Raw genomic sequence first — 22,435 nt, forward strand, 5'->3', positions numbered from 1 at the left:
TTGGCTGGAAGCTGGGAGACAAGGGGCATTTCATTTGGGTCAGAACGCTAACCCAGTCTAGGTGAATGTGTCTGGACAGCCTACCAAGCACAGAAAATGCCTTAAAGAGAGAGATGCCCTGGGCTCCATAGCTGTCCCCAGGAGAAGGGGCGCAGATTTCAGGGGAACCTGAAGAAGAGGCAGGGCTCAGAGGTGGAGCCCCTCGCAATGCCTCCCCTCCAAGCACACTTTAATTCTCTTTCACAGGCAGGCTCCTTTCTGGTTGCAACTGAAGCCATCTTATTCTGACAATAGTCCAGTGTATTCTACAGACAAACCTCAGAAAACCAAGCAAGGTTAGGCTCAGAGTTTAGCTTCTGTGTCTGAATGGAACTAGACTTTTGCCAAGGGTCTCAGTGATTCTCGACCCAGAAAGATGCTTTCTGCTGCTTCTTCCTCAAATCAGCACAGAGTGGGCAACTGACCGGTCTGAAGGGAGGTCTTCGAATCACAAGCCCCTTTCGGCCACCGAAACCATATCCTACCGACCCCTCGTGGATCCTCTCACTGCCGCTCACTGAGAATTTCACAAAGGTCAAGTTTTCCCAGCAAGGATGGAGATGTGAGGCAGGCTGCAGTCAGGACTGAGACGGAAAAGCTCAATCTAGCTATATCGGCTAAAGTCCTCCTTCACCGTGAGACATACACATCCTTTGTGAGAGAGAGCTCAGCGTCTGAGGGCAGCCGTTTCCTCCCAAGAGACAGTTTTTTAGGAAAAAGAAATCCAAATAGTGCCTCCAGGTGTTCGAGAACCTGCCATATAACTCCTTTAACGTCAAAATAAGTAGCTGCACCTGAAATCATATGCAGGATTTCTGAAAACTCCAGGAAAAGGGTTCTATCAGACATCTGGACCGGATTCAAGCTATTGCATCATAATTTCTGGTGTGACTTCTTAGGACTGACCTGCCATCCAGTTAGTGGTTTTATAATCATGTTCCTGTGTTTTTATTACACTCTTCCCAGGTCAGCACAGATGCCTGCTCCTATTCTCACTGGTCTCAGAGATATAAGTACAGATGCGATGTGTGCATTCATTACAACCAGTATGCCTGCTTTAAAATGTTGGCCTGGCCATCGTTTGACTATGAACACATTACTTCTGACCTGCATGCTGCTTGGTTTCTTCATGTAAAATGGGGATCACCTTAGTGGACATCTAACAGGGAGTGTGTGCGTGCATGCTAAGTTGCTCAGTCATGTCCAACTCTTTGTGGCCTGCCAGGCTCCTCTGCCCATGGAATTCTCCAGACAAGAATACTGGAGTGGGTTACCATGCCCTCCTCCAGGGGATCTTCCCGACCCAGGGATGCAACCCAAGTCCCCTGCGTCTCTTGCACTAGCACCACCTGGGAATAAGTGAATATATGTAAAGCACTGAAAATAGTGGATGGTACGCAGAGATATGCGGCAGATGTCTGCTACACTGTGACTGTACTTATCGTGAAATATATCGAGTCATCGGAAAATATTTCACCTTTACCACTTCCTTTGGAAAACATGTTACATTTCCCCAAAGATCTGGCTGCCCTGTTGGGGAGGTCTGAATCTCGTCTTCATGATAAGAGCCACTGTCCTGCTCTCTTAGGAGCAGGGCGGCCCTTTGTAATGAACACTGCTGCTCTGCCCTACTATGGCTTCATCTGTCTTCTATAAGAGCAGCTGACACCTTGAGTATGAGCGCTGTTTAGGGCTGAGTCCTTGAAAACATAGAGCAAAAGTTCCTCGTTCACCTGGATGCAACTGCGCTGGGAGCACGCCTCACCTGGACTCCTCTCTCCAGGCTCTCGCTCAGCCTCCACCTGCTTCAAACAATTTTCCAGGGACAAACTCCTATCGTGCCTCACAGAACTGCCTGCCAGAAAGACTCTGTGTTTCGTATGGCAGAGCGTTTAGGGGTTTAGACTCTATTACATGCCCACACGTCAATACTATTTAACTGCTGCAACTACCATTTAGGGTAGAAAGTCAACAAGGACGCTGAAATGCAGAAAGATAGTTAATATCAAGATGTTTGATTTTTATGAATTCAGCATATGATGTTAAATAAAACTTCAAAACTGTGCCATCACAAGTAGTACTGAAACAGTCAATAGGCCCTTGGGGATTCTACTTTCACACACTCAAACCATCAAATAATATTAGTTTGGCCCTTCCAACACCTAAAGTAGAAGATAGAACTTAAATAGAAGCTATAGTAATACAACCTATCCATCAAGTTTCCCCCCAAATAAGTATATATGCTTAATAGTCTGTACAGTTGCAGTGAAAGTAAAAGTGTCCCTCAGTTTCTTTGGATTAAAGCTTTTTATAAACATGCCACTTATTGCTACAACCAGCTTACAAGCATAAACTTTTAAATACACAAGCATATTTTAAAACCAAAAAGGAGAAAATTAATATAGAAGAACTCAATAGAAGACAACACACCTGACTGCGATGAAAGTGAGATGAAATTAATGATTGAAATAGGTACAACACAGCTATTTTGTTTACCCCTCACTATGGCAAGTTACCTAGTGTCCACTAGAGACCCTTGAAGACAGAGTTCATTAAATCCAGCCAAGGTATCATTTTGAAAAACTTTCACAGTATGTATCTTTCAGGGAAAACTGTTTGTAAATAAATATGTATGACTGACAGCAAAACATGCAATAATATAAGATTCCCTGATACTTTCCCCAAACAGCCTAGTTTTTGTTGCAATGGCCTACTTGAGTTTCAGTGGATTTTGGGAGTGATTGTTTTTAATACATATGACAGCTATAATTTCTGGTTGTCTTTTTCCTAACCCTCTTCATTAGAGTATCTATTTATACACATACAAATTAAAATGACATTTTTCTGCATATAAAATCAATATGCTAATTTAGGAGACATTTAAAAATATCTATAAAACACATAGAAAAATCACCCACACATTTACTCAAATGTGAGTATGGGGATATATTAATATTTGCCCTTCTACTCTTTTTTATATGCATATATATTAACAGAGCTGAGTTTATATGGTATAGAAAAATGTCATTATCTTAAGGAAGCTTTCTAGTGATCATTACAAATACACAGTCATCACATTTTAGAATATGGGTTTAAAATGGGGCAGTAACTGCAAATAAAGTATCAAAAATTTCCTACCCACTCCATACTTCACCCTAAAAAGAAGGATTCGATGCAGGTGAAGCCCAAGGGTACAGCTCAGCCACAATGTACAGTTTAGAGGTCAGAAGTGAAGCTGTGAATGGCACTCATATCTGCAAGTTTGTCTTAGTATTTCATTTTTATATTCTTTTTCAATTCACTATCATCGTTGTTTTAAGTCGCCTTTCCAGACTCTCTTATTCCTGTGACCAATGAGGTAATCAAGCCCATCTACCAAGTGGCCTCCATCCACTAAGGGGTAGGACAAAGCCTCCTGCTCAGACAGCCAGGAGAGGGTCAGGGTGACGTGGGCAGGTGTCAGAGACCTGAGATTCCACGGGTAGGGTCAGGCACTCAGAGCTGGAGTTCTATGGGGCACCCACATTCCTGCAGGATGTTCCTGGATTCACCCAAAAAAACTCCACCAGTGACCCACCAAGGACCCTGCCAAGGAACCTTCACTATTTGTGGGCAGTTGTTGAAGGATTCATGGTCTCTGGTGGCTGTTAATTATTTTCCAAAGGAAAATTAAAACTGCTTTCTCCAGTACACAAAATTTACCTTCTTCATCCATGTGATGGTGTTTTCACCACCCTGGGTCCATGTCCTATAAAATCTTACCAGTTTAAAACAAATCAAGGCAGGTGATGCTTTGGGCAACACAATGGCCATTTCCAGTGAGATGCTCCCAAACATTCAGAGGCAGAAAACACACAGCCTGCATCCTAAGCAAATTCCAGAAGCTCGGGTCATAACTGGATTATAGACACAAGTTGAGCCCCTGATCCTAGTCAAGGATCCAGGATCTCAGAGTGATCATAGTTCTCCAAATAGTTACATTAGGGAAATACTGTCCTGCCAACAACAGATTTCAGTTCAGTTTCATGAATAAATGTAAGGAAATGCCCTGTCTACCATGTTTTGATCAGTTTCTTTCCTCACACATTATCCAAGTAACAAAATACAATAAAGGAGAAGAAGCAATTCTAAACTATTAATTTTTTTCCCTCTGTCTTCAGCCAAGAAGATTCACATGATTTCTTTACTATTTACTCACAGGTCTATTTCTGTAAATGTGAGAATGCTTTTCAGCAAACTCCAAATTTTCTTTTTCTTTTGTAAAATACTTGCTATTAAGTACAGAGTGGGTTGACCATAACCCCACAAAAAGGGGGAAAAAATCTGTAAGTTTGGTACATGGAATAATAATTCTTCTCCTTATTATTGTATTTGTGAGAAAAACTCACTCAAAAATCATTTATACCCACCAAAAATATACAACTAAAGCAATCTACATCAATGTGCTGACAATCTGTCATCCTAAAGAAATTCCTTCAGCTGTCATTAAGTGAGAATGGAAAAGAAACTGACTAAATATGCTAAAGGTGGGCACAGGAGGTGTTTGCATCTTTGAATTGTGGTTTATTATTTACTGTAATATTCACATTTGAAAGTTAATGACATGTCTAGAAATATGAGCATTTTAACCATCTTCTTACAACTCAAAAATAATGAGCAGTATGAAGCTGTGACAGCCCGATGGAACCTTTGAACCACATAAACTCTCAAGGATGAGAAAGTGGAATGAAAGAAAACTCCCTAACATGTGAAGGACTTGCATCACTTTCCCAGGCTTTGGCTGTGGTCAGGGAGACAAAGTTTAGTTTGGTCAAGTGTTCCCCAGTTTTATAAGTTATAGAACCAATCTTCTGATCACAGCTCTGTCTGCTGCATCAAAACCCAGGCAGGGGTGCATGGACCAGCCTTAGCAGGCCTACCCATCAAAAATGATTATAAGAAAGTGTGTGAGATAGTGGGCACATGACCTGAGAAAACTTTAATTCAAAAAGACACATGAACCCCAATGTTCACTGCAGCACTATTGACAATAGCCAGGATATGGAAGTGACCTAGATGTACATGGACAGATGAATGGATAAAGAAGATGTCACACACACACACACACACACACACACACACACACACACACACAGGAATATTACTCAGCCATGAAAAGGAAGGAAATTGAGTCAGTTGAAGTAATGTGGATGAACCCAGAGCTTGTCATACAGACTGAATTAAGTCAGAAAAAAGAAAAACAAACACCATATATTAACGCATACATATGGAATCTAGAAAAGTGGAACTGATGAACCTATTTGCAGGGTAGGAATAGAGGCACAGATGTACTGAATGAACTTGTGCACACATGGGGGGAAGGAAGGCATGAAATGAGAAAGGAGCACTGACATATATACATCCCCGTGTGTAAAAGCTAGCTAGTGGGAAGCTGCTGTATTACACAGGGAGCTCATCTCAGTGCTCTGTGAGGACCTAGAGGGTGGGATGGGGTCGGAGAGGGAGGTTCATGAGGGAGGAGACATACATATGTATAGACATACATATACACATAAAGCTGATTCACTTCATCATACAGCAGAAACTAATACAACATTGTAAAGCAATTACAACAAAAAATGTGTGAGATTATGAAAGAGAGACAAACTCTACGTTTATGCATGCATGTGTGTGTATATGTGTGTGTGTGTGCGTGCATGTTGAGAGCAGCAAGAGGACAGGAAGGTAGAAGTTCAATATAAATGAAAGGCCTTTCTGATAGATGTGGTGCTTGACCTGATTCAAATATCAGGAAGCAATCAGTAGATTCTCTCTCCACTTATTTGTATTTATTTTTAGATATAATTTATATACAGTAAAATTGGCCCTGTTCCAGGTACAGTCCCGTGAGTCTTAACAACTGCATAGACTTGTGCGGCAAGAGGAAGACCTGGTACTCTCCTGTCACTGGGACACGGATGGCTTCAGTGTCTCGGCAGGTCCAGGGGGAAAGGACAGAGGGCAGCGTGCCTGGTGCCTAATCATTACGTCTCCTGGTGACAGGGTCCTTGTAACCAGGCTGCTTTTTGATGAATGGATTGTTTGTATTAATATATAACACAGTATTGCCCAAAGTGCCTGGCTCAAAGAAACATGAACCAAAAGATAGAAAAACTTGTTGGCTGGATGGGGCATTAATTAAAATCAAAATGGGCATAGCTCATTTGTTCCAGTGATTGTGGTTCCTTAATGAGTTACTCCCAAGACTTAGTGGCTCAAAGTGAAGAGGAGGTGAATACGGGTCACAGATCTGCCCCTTGGCAGGCTCAGCAGGAAGCAAGCTCTACTACCCTGGCATCAGCTGGGGGAGGGGCTGGCAGCTGAGGCCTCAGACAGCTGTTACCCAGAGAGCTCTGTGTGCCCTGCCCTTTGCCCTGATCTTCCTACAACAGGACAGCTGGTTTCCAAGGGTGGTGACCATTTTATGCTTTACCTTGGAAGTCACCTAGTGTCCATGGAATAGGGAAGAACAAATCTGACTCCATATTGGGTCTATTTCTTTAACTTTTATATTCTCTTGCTTTTTCAAGTCAAGAATGTTGCCTGTAGCCAAAAATATACAGGAGAGCCTATTCTCAAGACTCTCATCTTTAAAGGTATAGAACTTCCCATTCATACAGATATAAAAAGTTGCCAGAGAATAATCTGTCTTGTTGAAGGGTTTACAGGACTATTATGACCTGACTTACCTGGACAATGGCAAGAATAAAGGATCCTGACCAAGAAGTTTGCACCAACCAACCACATCCCTCCCCTTTTCGTATCAAAGAAGCCTGAAATCAAGCTCAGGGAAGGTGGTTCTTTGGGACAGGAGTCCAGCATCTTCTCAGTCTGCTGGCTTTCCGGATAAAGCCACTATTCCTTGCCCTGACAAATCATCTCCAATTTACCGGAGTGTGGAGAGCAGTACAAGGTTGGACTCAGAAACATCTATTGCTTTAGGGTGTCACAACAGTCCACCCTGAATCAGGGAATGGAAACACAGTCCCAGTGCTTAGAGTTCAGGAGTGACAGGGGCACTTTGTATGAAGATCACAGGACCTAAAAGACACATTGGTAGCACCCTCTGTGTAAAACAGCATCTGCTGCTCTGTTATGAGCCATCAATAACTGAACTGCTACCAGAAAGATCTTTCAGAAGCGTACATCTCATCACATCACTGCTGCTATGTTTAAAATGCCGGGACTCACCCATACCTGAGGCTTACCTTCACTCCTGCTGCATTTCTAGGCATTTCTTTTATCCCTAGGTGGCTCAGAGGTTAAAGTGTCTATCTGCAATGTGGGAGACCTGGGTTCGATCCCTCGGTTGGGAAGTTCCCCTGGAGAAGGAAATGGCAACCCACTCCAGTATTCTTGCCTGGAGAATCCCATGGACAGAGGAGCCTGGTGGGCTACAGTCCATGGGGTTGCAAAGAGTCGGACACGACTGAGCGACTTCACTTTCAACCATTCAGACCTACTTACAACTTCCCAGCCTCACTTGCACACCCTCTTCCTATGGAAGCTTTCCTTCTTTGCTTTTCTTTGCTTCCTCCCACTTGTTTCTTTAGGAATCATGTCTCCTGAGCTGGGGCCTTCTATAAGATACTGTCCTTAGAAGCAGCAGCCTATATCTGTGCTCCACCAAGAGCAGGGCCTGTGGTCCCCTCCTGGCTCTGCCCCTGGCCAGCCATCTGACCCAGGGTCCCATACATACATTTACCTGAGTCACAGTTTCCAGGAGCTTCCATCTTGCCCATTGAGAGATGCTGATCTCAAGGGCACTTCCTAACAAACATCCCTCATGCCAACCACATCTCAGAGTCTCCTTCTCAGGAATCCCAACCTGAAGTTAATGGCTTAGAATGATTCCAATCTTTTACAATGAAAAATAAAACGCTTGCAACTCATACCACACACTAATTCTCCACAATATATAAGGAACTGCTAGAAATTTTTTTTAAAAGGGAAAATGACAGTGTTTATCAAAATTATTAATGCATTTACCCTTTGACATGGAAGTCCCACTTCTGGGAATTTATCCAACACTGCAGCATAATTTATTAAAGGAAAATGTTGAAGTTGGAAAAAACCCAAGTGCCCATCAAAAGGGGACTGGTTAAATAAGCTATTTACCTAACTGAACACTCTGCTATTGAAGAAGATTGAGGAGGCCCTCCAGTTTATGTGGAGAGATTCTTGGGATATACTATGTCACAAAAGTGGATGCAGAAGAGGTCAGTAGAATGCAGCCTTCTGTGTAAAAAAAAGAAGGCCTAATGGTGAATTTCCCAGGTGGCACACTGGTAAACAAACTGCCTGCTAATGTAGGAAACACAAGAGACATGGGTTCAATCCCTGGGTTGGGAAGATGTCCTGGAAGAGGAAACAGCAACCTGCTCTAATATTCTTGCATGGAAAATCCCTAGAAAAAGGAACTTGGCAGGCTATAGGCCATAGGGATCACAAAGAGTCAGACACGACTGAGCACGCACGTACACACACACATGATGGTGAATAATCATATAATCCAGTATCCATAAACAAATGCCAGAAAGATGTATGAGGGACCCCTTCAGAGGGCAGGGGGCAATGATGCGGAGAGAGTAGAGACAGAGGCAGGTTTATATTCTTCACTTTGGATGGGGTTTTACAGCTTAGAACCACATGACTACATTGTCTTTCCACAGCATGGAATGGTTTTTTAAACCAATCAGCCAACCAACCTCAAATCCATTTGGAATTAACTTTGGTGACAACAGTGAAGAATTACCAATCCACTGAAATAGTTTTTCCAAGTGGTTCCCTGTTGCCCATTAGCATTTATGTCAAGATCTTGGACCCATTCATTTCAAATGCCAGTTTCATCATGACTCAAAGATCCTGCTGGAGTTCAGATCTGTGTGTGTTTTCTCCATTCAGTTTTATTGCTCTGTCCATGCACAGTCCCAGTGGCTTTTATTGCTATATTTTTATACTATGTTTAACATCTGGCATGACAAATCCTTCTTAACACCCTTATTTTCAAAATTTCCAGGCTCTTTCCTCTTATTTATATTTTCTTATGATCTTCAGCATTTCCTCATCTGAGCAAATAATCATTTTGAAACTTTGTCATTTGAAAGTCGCTCAGTCGTGTCCAACTCTTTGTGACCCCATGGACTATACAGTCCGTGGAATTCTCTAGGCCAGAATACTGGCCTTTCCCTTCTCCAGGGGATCTTCTCAACCCAGGGATCAAATCCAGGTCTCCTGCACTGCAGGCGGATTCTTTACCAGCTGAGCTCTGAGGAAAGCCCCTCGAATTGTCATATATTATACATAGATATATATGAATATGTATGTATGTATCTGAACGTCTGTGTGTGTGTGTGTGTGTGCATATTTCTTCATATCCAAGAGTGGGAAGGTCTTCCTGTTTATTCACATTGCCTTTTATAGTAGTACTTTTCTTAGTCTACCTTAGGACACTTACATTCAATTTTAATATATCCTTTTTAAGTATAGTTGATTTTTAATGTATTAATTTCTGTTATAAGCAAAGTGCTTCATATATATATATATATACACACACATTCTTTTTTGATATTCTTTTCCATTACAGTTCATCACAGGATATTGAATATATCCTTATGGTTAATGTTTAAGACAAATATTTCTGTAACACATTATAGGCAGAAAAATTTGATTTTAAATATCATTTTAATTCTATTCTTCAGAATTCCTTCTACCAACTTAATCAGCAATAATAAAAGACTTAATTGTTTTAAATAGAATTGAAGGTTCTTTTTTTCCATTTGTGCTTAATGTTTAGAAACCACTGATTAGCATTATTTGATATGGGCTGATACCACCAGGGGGATTACACATTGTGGCAGATGCCACAGAAACAGGATAGAAAAGAGAAGCAGCAGATCATCACTCATGACTCCTCTCCGCACAGACTTGGGCCTGAAGCAGGGTAACCAGCGTGCTGGCTGTCATTATAGGAAGTAGCCGATAAGAGGAGGGATGCAGGAAGACACATCCAGTGAGGGTTCCTGTGGCAGGAGTCACAGGGAATTTCCATCACAGACAGATTCCTATCAGACCACCCAAAGAGAAACAGGAAGGAAAAGCAAGCTCCGAGTGTATTTGTATATACATGGCTCTTGTGCATCTGTGGCAGTGCTTATTCTGGGAGGAACTACGAGAAAGATGTGACCAGGAGACCTGTGTTAAAACAAGGGCCATCTGCTTGGTGTGATTCAGGTAGGAGGAAAAACCCACAGCTGCTGTATAACTTTCCTATAGTGAGTCTTCTATCAGCCTTTTCAGATACATTTGAGGATAAAGTAACAAGATACTGAGAATACTTAGTAGGAGCTTTTAATGTTTCCAGAAAGAATCACTAAGTCAAATGCACTAACTCAAATGTTTTACATCAGCTAACGATACTATTATAAGAATGGACCCCCATGGCCTTTACTATGACCCATCAAATAGCACAGGAATGCTTTATAGCACTGCCTTTTGGTTTCTCTGGCAAGTCTCCTCCCCCACCAAAAAAAGTCAGGCTATTCCAAATGCACCTGACTTTTAAAGATTTAAAATATGCTCAGCAGCAAGAATAGCAATAAGAACCCAGGAAAACTTACTTTTTATTTTCATACCAACACATACTGGTGACCAGTATCTCACTGTCACCTGCTCTTATGGTAGAGAGCCCAAAGCAGGTGAATTTCAAAGCACCTTTTTGCAGGTGTAACTGGCAGAACTTCTGGATGCTTTAAAACTACACGTGGAAAGTGCCCAAGATCAACACAGCACTTTACCTACCTGAAAGTGCTGACATTACCTTTTTGACAGCACAATTCCCACCCAGTTTGTACATGAACAAAGAGGATGGTGTGTTTTCAGGCGATCAGCAGGCACCCAGAAATAGGATTATTTTGGCTTCTAAAGCAGACAGGCATCCTGATCCTTTACAGACTGGAGAGTGACCTTCAGTCCACATGAGATGGCCTGGCTTTGAAAGAAACCGGCAAATCTCACTCTGGGGGAGAAGCCCTCTCACATGGATTCCATCCAGCAAAGTCCAGCAGAGTGGACTGGGGAGAGGATGCAGTTTTAATGTTTCACTTAAATGCTCCTGATGTAACTCGGGCAGAGTGTGTGAGCACTGAGGGGGTCTAGGCTACTTGATAAAATTTGCAGGGGTCACTCTGGGTCAGGGAAGAAGATGAGACCGCAAATAATGTGAGAACTCTTTCTCAGTTATGGACAGGGGCCCACGATACTGGAAAACAATGTATCAGCACCTCAATTATTAGCAACGCACAGATGGGAAGCAAGCAAACTTCCAGTTAATCTAGCAGATTGGTCCTGGTTGTTTTGCTCAACAGTGATTATCCACAGTTGCAGGGTTTAGGATTATATAATCAGAGCCACACTTAGGGCAGAGCATCTACAGAGGCAATGAGGGAAGCCATGCCTCCTCCCCAGAAGGCTTCCTGTTGTGGGGGAGAGGGACTAGAAAACTAGATTCCTATTCTGGGGAGAAGCAGGGACGAGAAGCATCTCAAGTCGGTGGACACTGTAGCTATAAAGGTATCAGATATGAAATAACTTATAGGGATGCTAAAGGCTGATGTGATGTGAGGGCTGCTATGTGGCTGGCTAAAGGCTTTCCATGATTTCACTTAATCCTCGCCAACTTTCTGATGCATGTGCTTTCTTATCGTCATTTTACAGAGAAGGACACTGAGGCTGGGAGTGGTCTGGGGCTTAGTCTGCACAAGCTGGAGGCAAAGCCCCTCAGTGGAGCCTCTGGCCATGGCCAATGCTGCCATGGCGGTGGTACCCTGGGCTAATGGTCACCAGCCAGACAGTCGATGGAAGTGTGGCTCTAGCAGACAAGTCTGTGGGCCGCTGGTCTTTCTCTTCCTGGAGGGGTTAAGCAGACAACATTCACCAGGCTGACTCACCCGTCCACTACCACCATCTTGATTTATTATGAAATCAAGATGTCATCCCAGTGTCATCCTAGTCAAACTTGACTCCAGCCCTTCCTTAAACGATGATATTATCTGGAGTTCATTGACTTCCTGGTCCCTGGTTCTCAGCCCCCTGGGATTGGGTTTCCAGAACTCCCCAACCACGGGAAATTCTATTCCTATAAAGGAATACTGTGCTGTGTTTAGTCACTCAGTTGTGTCCAACTCTTTGTGACCCCATAGACTGTAGGCCACCAGGCTCCTCTGTCCATGGGATTCTCCAGGCAAGAATACTGGAGTGGGTTGCCATGCCCTCCTCCAGGGGATCTTCCCAACCCAGGGACTGAATCCAGGTTTCCAGCATTGCAGGTGGATTCTTTACTAGCTGAGTTACCAGTGAAGTCCATAAAGGAATACTACCCAGCAATAAAAAAGAATAAACTACTGACAGTCTCAACAACGTGGATGAATCCCAAATGCATTATGCTGCAAGGAGAAGCCAGCATGACCACACACTATGCAGTTACATGCCTATGAAATTCTAAGAAAGGCAAAACTATAGCATCAGAAACCAGACCAGTCATTTCCAGGGACTGGGTGTGGGGGTAGAAGCTGATACAAAGGGAGCTGGGGGAGGTTTGGGTAATGATGACACTGTTCTATATCTAAGAGTGGCAATGCATTTGTTAAGATTCACAGAACTGTATGCTAAAAAGTATTAATTTCGTGCATGTAAATTACACCTTATGAAATAGGAGAATGGCATACCTTACTAATAAATACTTTCAAAGGAATAAGGGAAACTAATTAGGTGAAGCTAATGAGGTAACAGCTTCTAATTAATAGCCCATGTTGTGAAAAAGCAATTTTCAAATTGACAAGTGTCCCACAACAGATTATCAGAACAACAGGCAGCTTAGTTAAGGAGCAATGATAAACTTAATCCAGTGATCCCCAGATAAAAGAGGCCAATATTTAATCAATATTCTTTTAATGGCATGCTTTGGAGGTACTGGCAGCATCTGATTGTACTAATCTACTTTGTTTCCGTTTGAAAGATCAAGCAAGAAAATATATACATTACTCTTGAGCTAACAGTCTACTGGGTCTGCCAGGACCTTGAAAATAAGAAGGAAAAGGCACCTGTTGGAAAACCAATACAGGGGCTCAAATGAGCTTTGAGAATGCAGCAGAGATTAACTACCACTTAAGGGTACAGGCCTTTACTGGAGGGAAGATGAGTTTCTAAAGTGGTGCTTATTAATAGGAATGATTTCAACTAAAAGTCAAAGCCAGAAAACTCTCAAGTACAAGAAACAGAAAAATGAATTGCATTACCATAAGTAACTACATTTTACTTGCCTATAAAAGATATTTAAAAACTATTAGCCATGCTACCATATGACCCTGCAGTCTCACTCCTGGGCACATATCCAAAAAAGTTGAAAACTCTAATTCAAAAAGATACATGCACCCCAATGTTCACAGCAGCACCATTCAAGATAGTCAAGCCATGGAAGCAAGTTAAACATTTATGGATAAAGAATATCTGATATATATAAACATGCACACACACACCAAGAATGAAATTATTAGCCATAAAAAAGAACGCAATAATACCATTTGCAGCAACATGGATGGACCTAGGGATTATCATACTAGGTGAAGTCAGGAGAAAGACAAATATCATACACTATCACTTCTACATGTAATCTTAAAAAAATAATACAAACTTATTTACAAAACAGAAATAGACTCACAGATGCAAAAAAATTTATGGTTATGAAAGTGGAAAGGGGATGGATAAATTAGGAGTTTGGGATTAACAAACACATACTGCTACATATAAAGTAAACAACAAGGACCTACTATATAGCATAGGAAACTATGTTCAATATCTTGTAACCTATAATGGAAAAGATTTTTCTGCCATTGGAGTCACACATCATCAGTCAATACACTCTGTTACTGTTACTGCCCCCTTGCTGCTGCTGACTTTGTCATCTACAGAAGGTGCCTTCTGTTGTCACTTTGTATCTTCTGGGTCTATAATCAAATTCTCCATTTTTTAGAAAACTTCTTTAAAACTTAGTTTTTGGCTGTTCTGTGTGGCATGTGGGATCTTCATCCCCAGCTAAGGACTGAACCCATGTCCCCTGCAGTAAAAGCACAAAGTCTTAACCACCAGACCACTAGGGTAGTCCTGAATCCTCCATTCTTGATCTTGGACCTTCCACCACACCTGCTCAGCCCAGTGTCCCCCAGTGTACAGAGATGAACACAGACAGGTAGGAATCACAATGTATTTGTGCTGAGACATTATCTCAAAATTAACTGTAAAAATGAAAGGAAACCACTTTCACCACTACTATTCAACATAGTTTTGGAAATTTTGGCCACAGCAATCAGAGCAGAAAAAGAAATAAAAGGAATCCAAATTGGAAAAGAAGAAGTAAAACTCTCACTGTTTGCAGATGAGATGATACTCTACGTAGAAAACCCTAAAGACTCCACCAGAAAATTACTAGAGCTAATTAATGAATATAGTAAAGTTGCAGGATATAAAATCAACACTCAGAAATCCCTTGCATTCCTAGACACTAATAATGAGAAAAATAGAAAAAGAAATTAAGGAGACAATTCCATTTACCATTGCAACGAAAATAATAGAATACTTAGGAATATATCTACCTAAAGAAACTAAAGACCTCTTTATAGAAAACTATAAAATAATGGTGAAAGAAATCAAAGAGGACACTAATAGATGGAGAAATATACTGTGTTCATGGATCAGAAGAATCAATATAGTGAAAATGAGTATACTACCCAAAGCAATCTATAGATTCAATGCAATCCCTATCAGCTACAAATGGTATTTTTCACAGAGCTAGAACAAATAATTTCACAATTTGTATGGAAATACATAAAACCTTGAATAGCCAAAGCAATCTTGAGAAAGAAGAATGGAACTGGAGGAATCAACCTGCCTGACTTCAGGCTCTACTACAAAGCCACAGTCATCAAGACAGTATGGTACTGGCACAAAGACAGAAATATAGATCAATGGAAGAAAATAGAAAGCCCAGAGATAAATCCACGCACCTATGGACACCTTATCTTTGACAAAGGAGTCAAGAATATACAATGGTGAAAAGATAATCTCTTTAACAAGTGGTGCTGGGAAAACTGGTCAACCACTTGTAAAAGAATGAAACTAGAACACTTTCTAACACCATACACAAGAATAAACTTAAAATGGATTAAAGATCTAAATGTGAGACCAGAAACTATAAAACTCCTAGAGGAAAACATAGGCAAAACACTCTCCGACATACTTCACAGCAGGATCCTCTATGGCCCACCTCCCAGAATATTGGAAATAAAAGCAAAAATAAATGAATGGGACCTAATTAAAATTAAAAGCTTCTGCACAACAAAGGAAACTATAAGCAAGGTGAAAAGACAGCCTTCAGAATGGGAGAAAATAATAGCAAATGAAGCAACTGACAAAGGATTAATCTCAAAAATATAAAAGCAACTCCTGCAGCTCAATTCCAGAAAAATAAATGACCCAATCAAAAAATGGGCCAAAGAACTAAACAGACATTTTTCCAAAGAAGACATACAGATGGCTAACAAACACATGAAAAGATGCTCAACGTCACTCATTATCAGAGAAATGCAAATCAAAACCACAATGAGGTACCATTTCATGCCAATCAGAATGGCTGCTATCCAAAAGTATACAAGCAATAAATGCTGGAGAGGGTGTGGAGAAAAGGGAACCCTCTTACACTGTTGGTGGGAATGTAGACTAGTACAGAGACATTACTTTGCTGACTAAGGTCTGTCTAGTCAAGGCTATGGTTTTCCTGTGGTCATGTATGGATGTGAGAGTTGGACTGTGAAGAAGGCTGAGCACTGAAGAACTAATGCTTTTGTACTGTGGTGTTGGAGAGGACTCTTGAGACTCCCTTGGACTGCAAGGAGATCCAACCAGTCCATTCTGAAGGAGATCAGCCCTGGGATTTCTTTGGAAGGAATGATGCTAAAGCTGAAACTCCAGTACTTTGGCCACCTCATGCGAAGAGTTGACTCATTGGAAAAGACTCTGATGCTGGGAGGGATTGGGGGCAGGAGGAGAAGGGGACAACCGAGGATGAGATGGCTGGATGGCATCACTGACTTGATGGACATGAATCTGAGTGAACTCTGGGAGTTGGTGATGGACAGGGAGGTCTGGCATGCTGCGATTCCTGGGGTCGCAAAGAGTTGGACAGGACTGAGCAACTGAACTGAACTGAACTGAACAGCCACTATGAAGAACAGTGTAGATATTCCTTTAAAAACTGGAAACAGAACTGCCATATGACCCAGCAATCCCACTGCTGGGTATACACACTGAGGAAACCAGAATTGAAAGAGACACGTGTACCCCAGTGTTCATCGCAGCATTGTTTATAATAGCCAGGACATGGAAGCAACCTAGATGTCCATGAGCAGACAAATGGATAAGAAAGCTGTGGTGCATATACACAATGGAGTATTACTCAGCCATTAAAAAGAATACATTTGAATCAGTTCTAATGAGGTGGATGAAACTGGAGCCTATTATACAGAATGAAGTAAGCCAGAAAGAAAAATACCAATACAGTATACTAATGCATATATATGGAATTTAGAAAGATGGTAACAATAACCCTGTATGCGAGACAGCAAAAGAGACACAGATGTATAGAACAGTCTTTTGGACTCTGTGGGAGAGGGCGAGGGTGGGATGATTTGGGAGAATGGCATTGAAACGTATAATATCATATGTGAAATGAATCACCAGTCCAGGTTCAATGCAGGATACAGGATGCTCGGGGCTGGTGCACAGGGATGACCCAGAGGGATGGTATGGGGAGGGAGGAGGGAGGGGGATTCAGGATGGGGAATATGTGTACACCCGTGGCAGATTCATGTTGATGTATGGCAAAACCAATACAATATTGTAAAGTAATTAGCCTCCAATTAAAATGAATAAATTTATATTAAAAAAATGAAAGGAAACCTGGTTTCAACAGTTTTAGGAAACCTAGTCTCTACTGGCAGAAGAAAGGAGAGGAGAAAATGCATTTCAGGAGAGAAAATCAAACAGAGGAAAATGGCAAGAAAAAACAGTAGATGAAAAACCTAACTGGTAAAATCAACTTCCTGAGAGCGAAAAGTCTATTTGAGAGTTTCAGCTGAAATAGTTAGTTTGAGTAGGAAAGTGTGTGTGCTCATGTGCTCAGTCATGTCCGATTCTTTGTGACCCCATGGACTGTACCTGCCAGACTTCTCTGCCCATGGCAAGAATACTGGAGTGGTTTGTCATTTCCTTCTTAAGAGATCTTCCCAACCTAGGGATCAAACCCATGTCTTGTCTCCTGCATTGACGGGTGGATTGTTTACTACTGAGTCACCTGGGAAGCCCGTAAAGTGTGTAAAGAATGCAATCAAAATTATACTTCACTCTCAAAAGATGAGATTAAACACACTGTAAAATGAATTAACTGTCTAATACTTGGAGGGGATATTTCTCCATGTGAAAATTCCACCAGGAAAGATTTAAGGTTAGACCAGAAAGGCATTTCCTAAAAGGCAAGACACACAGTACAAGGTGCAAACCTTCTCTTCTATCCTAAAAACAAAAACAAATGAAAAAGAAAACCAAAAAGTCTGATAGTTTCCTAGAGGCTGGCCTCTACTGAAACCCATTCAGTTGAGTGTGTGTTTATCGGGTGCTGTTCACTCATTGTGCCTGGATGTCCCCACCGATGTGGTGGATAGAGAAGCACCCAGTACTGTCCTGTGTGGAGCTGTCTCTGGAAGCAGGAGGCCTTCAGGAAGGGAAGCGAGTTGGAAACTGTGAGCTTTAATGCAGACCAGACGTGATGAGCTGGACACTTTGCTGGGTTTGGGTGTTTTTTTTTTTTCTTTCTTGGCCCAAGTACCAGGTGGTGGGGAAACATGGTCACCTGGAGTAACGCATACCGTAGAGCTCTCGAAGTCTTTTTTTGTTTTTGGACTTGCACCTCTTTTTTTTTTTTTTTTTAATTCCAGGGAGGCTTAAACATTTTATGGAGTTAGAAACTCAATTTTTATAACAGCCATGGCTGAATACTTTTTTCTTCCAGAACGCTGAATCTTTGTAACGATCCTCTTAGGTAAAGCAGCTGCGAAAACATCATTAAAAAAGCATATATTGTCACCTGTAAAAAGCAGTAAGAGTCTATTTTTATAAAGTTCAAAGTGCTCGGGTATCTGGTGGGGGGATCCCTCCGGACTGCTAAGACTTCTCTGGCTTGGTGACTGCTCCACTCCCTTTCTCCTCCCCTCGCCTTCTGCTAACACACTCCCAGCTCTAAGGACCAGCAGCGACCAACTAGGCTTTGAGAGGCTGGTCCTGTGCCCACGTCTAACTAGTTCTGCAGCCGCCTTCCCACTGAAACATAAAATCCCAACAAAATGTACTTTTTCCCTCTTGTTTACTTGTATTATTTCTCTACAGAGCTGGAATAAACAGGGAATGGGATGGGAACAGCAGGTGTGGGCTCCCCCTGGTACATGGGTCTAAACTTCCCCTCCAGCCTTTCCTCATCCTTCAGGTGTTGACTTGTTTCGTCCTAGAACTTGGAGGCTGCCACCCTTCCTGGATGTGAAGCACGCCTTCTGACAGATCTCATTGCAAGCATCTTCCTGGAAGACGTCTGAGTGGTGGGTGATCTTTGTGTCCCCTCACTTGACTCCAAGAGCCAGGGCTCTGTCTTGTTCATGTGGATCCCGTGTGTGCATACTAAGTCAATTCAGTCGTGTCCAACTCTTTGTGACCCCGTGAACTGTAGACTGTCGGGCTCCTTTGTCCACAGGATTCTTCAGGCAAGATTACTGGAGTGGGTTGCCGTGCCCTCCTCCAAGGGATCTTCCCAACCCAGCGATCAAACCTGTGTGTCTTACATCTACTTGCGTTTGCAGGAGGGTTCTTTACCACAACCCCAAAATGCAATAGTTTAAATCTCTATTTCTTATTAGGTAGTAATACTTCCAGACCACCAGGCTGATATGCATCCCATTTCCTGGCCTGTATCCGATACCAATTTAACGACCCCAAGAAAACATTAAAATTTCTTATATATGGTGCCAAAAATAAGTAGGCACTCACTCTAAGTGGTATAAAAATTCCCATTTTTTTTTCACTTCGATACCTATGTGTCATGGTTATTCTCTCTATTAGGAACCACCAGCTGCTCACCTTCATGATGGCCAGGATTCATGCCCCAGGTTAAAACTACAGAAGTACGTTAAAGGTCTCAGCTTACCATCTGCCTGCCACATTGACAGACACATTTTCTGGAGCTGCTTTAACTGTGGAACATGCCTATTCCAGAATGAAAACCGAATCCCAGCCTCCAAGAGCAACAAAGCTCCTGTCTGGCTTCCAGGCCCCAACTCTGGCCACTCTGGTGGCCACCCATGCCTTCCTTGCTTCTGCTAATTCAAAGCACACTCGCCTCCAACTGGCTGATAGGGATCCCACCTGCTTGGCCAGCCTGTGAAGCCACCCCTCTCCCAAGTCAGCCCCATGACAAGGTTTCTCCTTCTGAGAAGTATGGTCCATCTGGTCACAGCCATTAAACTCAGCATCTGCTTAGTTTTAGTACAAAACTAACCTGTAAAGTTTGTCTTTCAAGCCTTCAATAAGCTGATGTGCATTTTTTTGGTTTCCCCTCAATGTGACTAAAGCAGCCAAATGCTTGTGACATTCTTTAACATTTTAGCAAAAAATTGTGGCAAAATTCACATAAAGTTTACCATCTTAACCATTTCCAAGTGTGTAGTTCAGGGACATCAGTACATACATTCACACACGTGTGCTCAGTCGTGCGTGTCCGACTCTTTACGACCCCATGGACTGTAGCTCTCCAGGCTCCTCTGTCCATGGGATTCTCCAGGCAAGAGCACTGGAGTGGGTTGCCATTTACTCCTCCAGGGGATCTTCCCAACCCAGGGATTGAACCCACATCTCGTCTCCTGCATTGGCAGGCAGGTTCTTTACCATTGCGCCACCATATACATTCACACTGCTTTGCAACCATTATCATCGTCCATCCACAGGACTCTCTGTGACATTTTTGTTTGTCATCATCTGTGAGAGGCAGACAGAAAACTGCCTATTAGTTTCTAATGATAAAAATCCCGTTTTAATTCATGGAACTGTACACCAAGAAATGGTATATCTTACGGTGTATTAATTATACTTTAAAACAGTGATGTCTGCCCATTCAAGCATCTCTAATGCAGGCAGGATGGGCTTTCTGAAACACACATCTGAGCAGTCCACTGCCTGGCACAGAATTTGGAGCATGGGTGCTCCAAATTGTTGGCAATAAATGAATGAATGAATTCAACTTCTCTCTTCAAACTTGTCAAGGGTTCCTGTGTCTAACACCTTTATTGGTAATTCAAGTCATTTAATGAACCTTCTTGGTAGCTTCCCTGGTGGCTCAGTGGTAAAGAATCCACCTGCAATGCAGGAGACATGGGTTTGATCCTTGGGTTGGGAAGATCCCCTGGAGGAGGAAATGGCAACCCACTCCAGTATTCTTGCCTGAAAAATCCAATGGACAGAGGAGCCTGGTGGGTTGCAGTCCATGGGATCACAAAGAATTGGGTATGACTTTGCAACTAAACAATAGCAACGAATGATTCTCCTACTAATGGCTAATACGTGTATGTATATGCATGGTAGCTTTGTATTGATACCTTTTTTAGTTGGCAAATTATTTCAAGTTTGTATTTTTAAGTGACAGTTACATGTATCACAGGGCATCTGAGATGAGAATGTCCTGGCTATTGCAAAGAGTTTCTTCTTGAGTTACAACAAAACCATTTAAGAAAAATATACAATATATTTAATTTATTCTCCCATAAGTAATTAACTACAAGGTAACCTTTAGAATGCAAAACTTTTGATTGCAAATGAACAAATCATATTATAACCATCTTTGATCTTTCAGCTCAAAATACACTAAAACAGCATGCACGTAGTACTTTCCTATGTTTGAATTATGCTTGAAGCACACCCACTGATGCCATGAAAGTTATGTAGCAATGGCAGACGCAGTCTGAGTCAGTGCTCTGTCTGGGCTCAGGAAGGATTTAGTTTCCTATTTTAAAATGAAGATTCTCCCAGCCATACCAAGGAGAAAATTGGGCATAGAGCAGTGGAGACATTGTATTTTATATATAATGTTTTAAAAGCCTGATTATGCAAGACTGTTTAACCCCTGCTCAGCCACAATAGCCAATATTAATGTAAGAACTTGCCTGGCATGTTCGGAGTTGAAAGTGTGCCAAAAAGAATTTTTCAGACAGACTGAAATTGTACTCGTCTCAGAGTCAGCTCACTGGAAGCTTTTTTTTTTTTTTAAAGGAAAAAGCCAAGATAGTAGGTGTCAATGACTAAGAAGGGCCTCCAAGGAAGCTCTGGAAAGCTCCAGGGTTGGGGCTTCATGGGGACAGTTCTGATAAGAAGTCTAGACTATCTGTAATGTGCTGATCATGAGGAAAACCAGATTATTGCGCAAGCTTCTGAAGCCAGCAGCTTCAGGAGACGAACGTGCACATGAGACACACTGACATGTGGGAACTTGCTGACACCAGGGCCTCAGTGCTCCTCGCCCCAGACCACAGCCCCAATTATCTGTGACCCCGAGTGACACTTAGGAGTGACTCCTGTTACAGATGCAGAAAAGGCTGTGGGGAGGGGGCTGGCAAACATCTTTAAGCACCAAAAGGGAACTGTAAGAATGCGGACAGAAAGAAGACAGAAACCACAGCATCTAAGATGGGTAACATCTGAAAGCTCTTACTCAGAGAGGGTGGGGTTGAACACGGCAGCACCAGATGAGCAGAAGAGGCAAGCGGGCTGCCCTTTGTGGGGGTAAGAAAAACATATCCCTTCTTCTAGGTTTTCCTATGTTTCAGCCGCTTTGGCTGGGCAGCCTTGTGCAGTGAACAACCTGTGCAACTTGGGGAAATTACTTGGTAGGAGTTTGGCTACAGAAAGTGAAAGTGAAGTCCCTCAGTCATGTCCGACTCTTAGCGACCCCATGGACTGCAGCCTACCAGGCTCCTCCATCCATGGGATTTTCCAGGTGAGAGTACTAGAGTGGGGTGCCTTCTCCAAACTGGCTACAGAGGGAGGGATGCAAACCTCTAGGTCTGAGCTGACTCTTCAACAGGAAGGAGCAGATGATTTGGTCAAGAAACAGTTAACCGCAGTTCCACTAGCAAACCCCGTGTCCCACGATCTGAGCTGAGCCTTTTCAGGGACCACATCAGAAACAGTGGATCTATGCCTTGGTTATTATTTC

General features: G+C 42.3%; 1 protein-coding gene across 1 annotated transcript in view; it reads right to left on the reverse strand.

The window, feature by feature from the left end:
• The window catches only part of LOC120882942 (phospholipid-transporting ATPase IB), a 401,559-nt gene that overhangs the window by 169,996 nt on the left and 209,128 nt on the right, over positions 1-22,435 (reverse strand). The window lies entirely within an intron of this gene.

Source organism: Oryx dammah, unplaced genomic scaffold (genome assembly GCF_014754425.2).
Source record: "Oryx dammah isolate SB20612 unplaced genomic scaffold, SCBI_Odam_1.1 HiC_scaffold_24, whole genome shotgun sequence".
NCBI lineage: Eukaryota > Metazoa > Chordata > Mammalia > Artiodactyla > Bovidae > Oryx > Oryx dammah.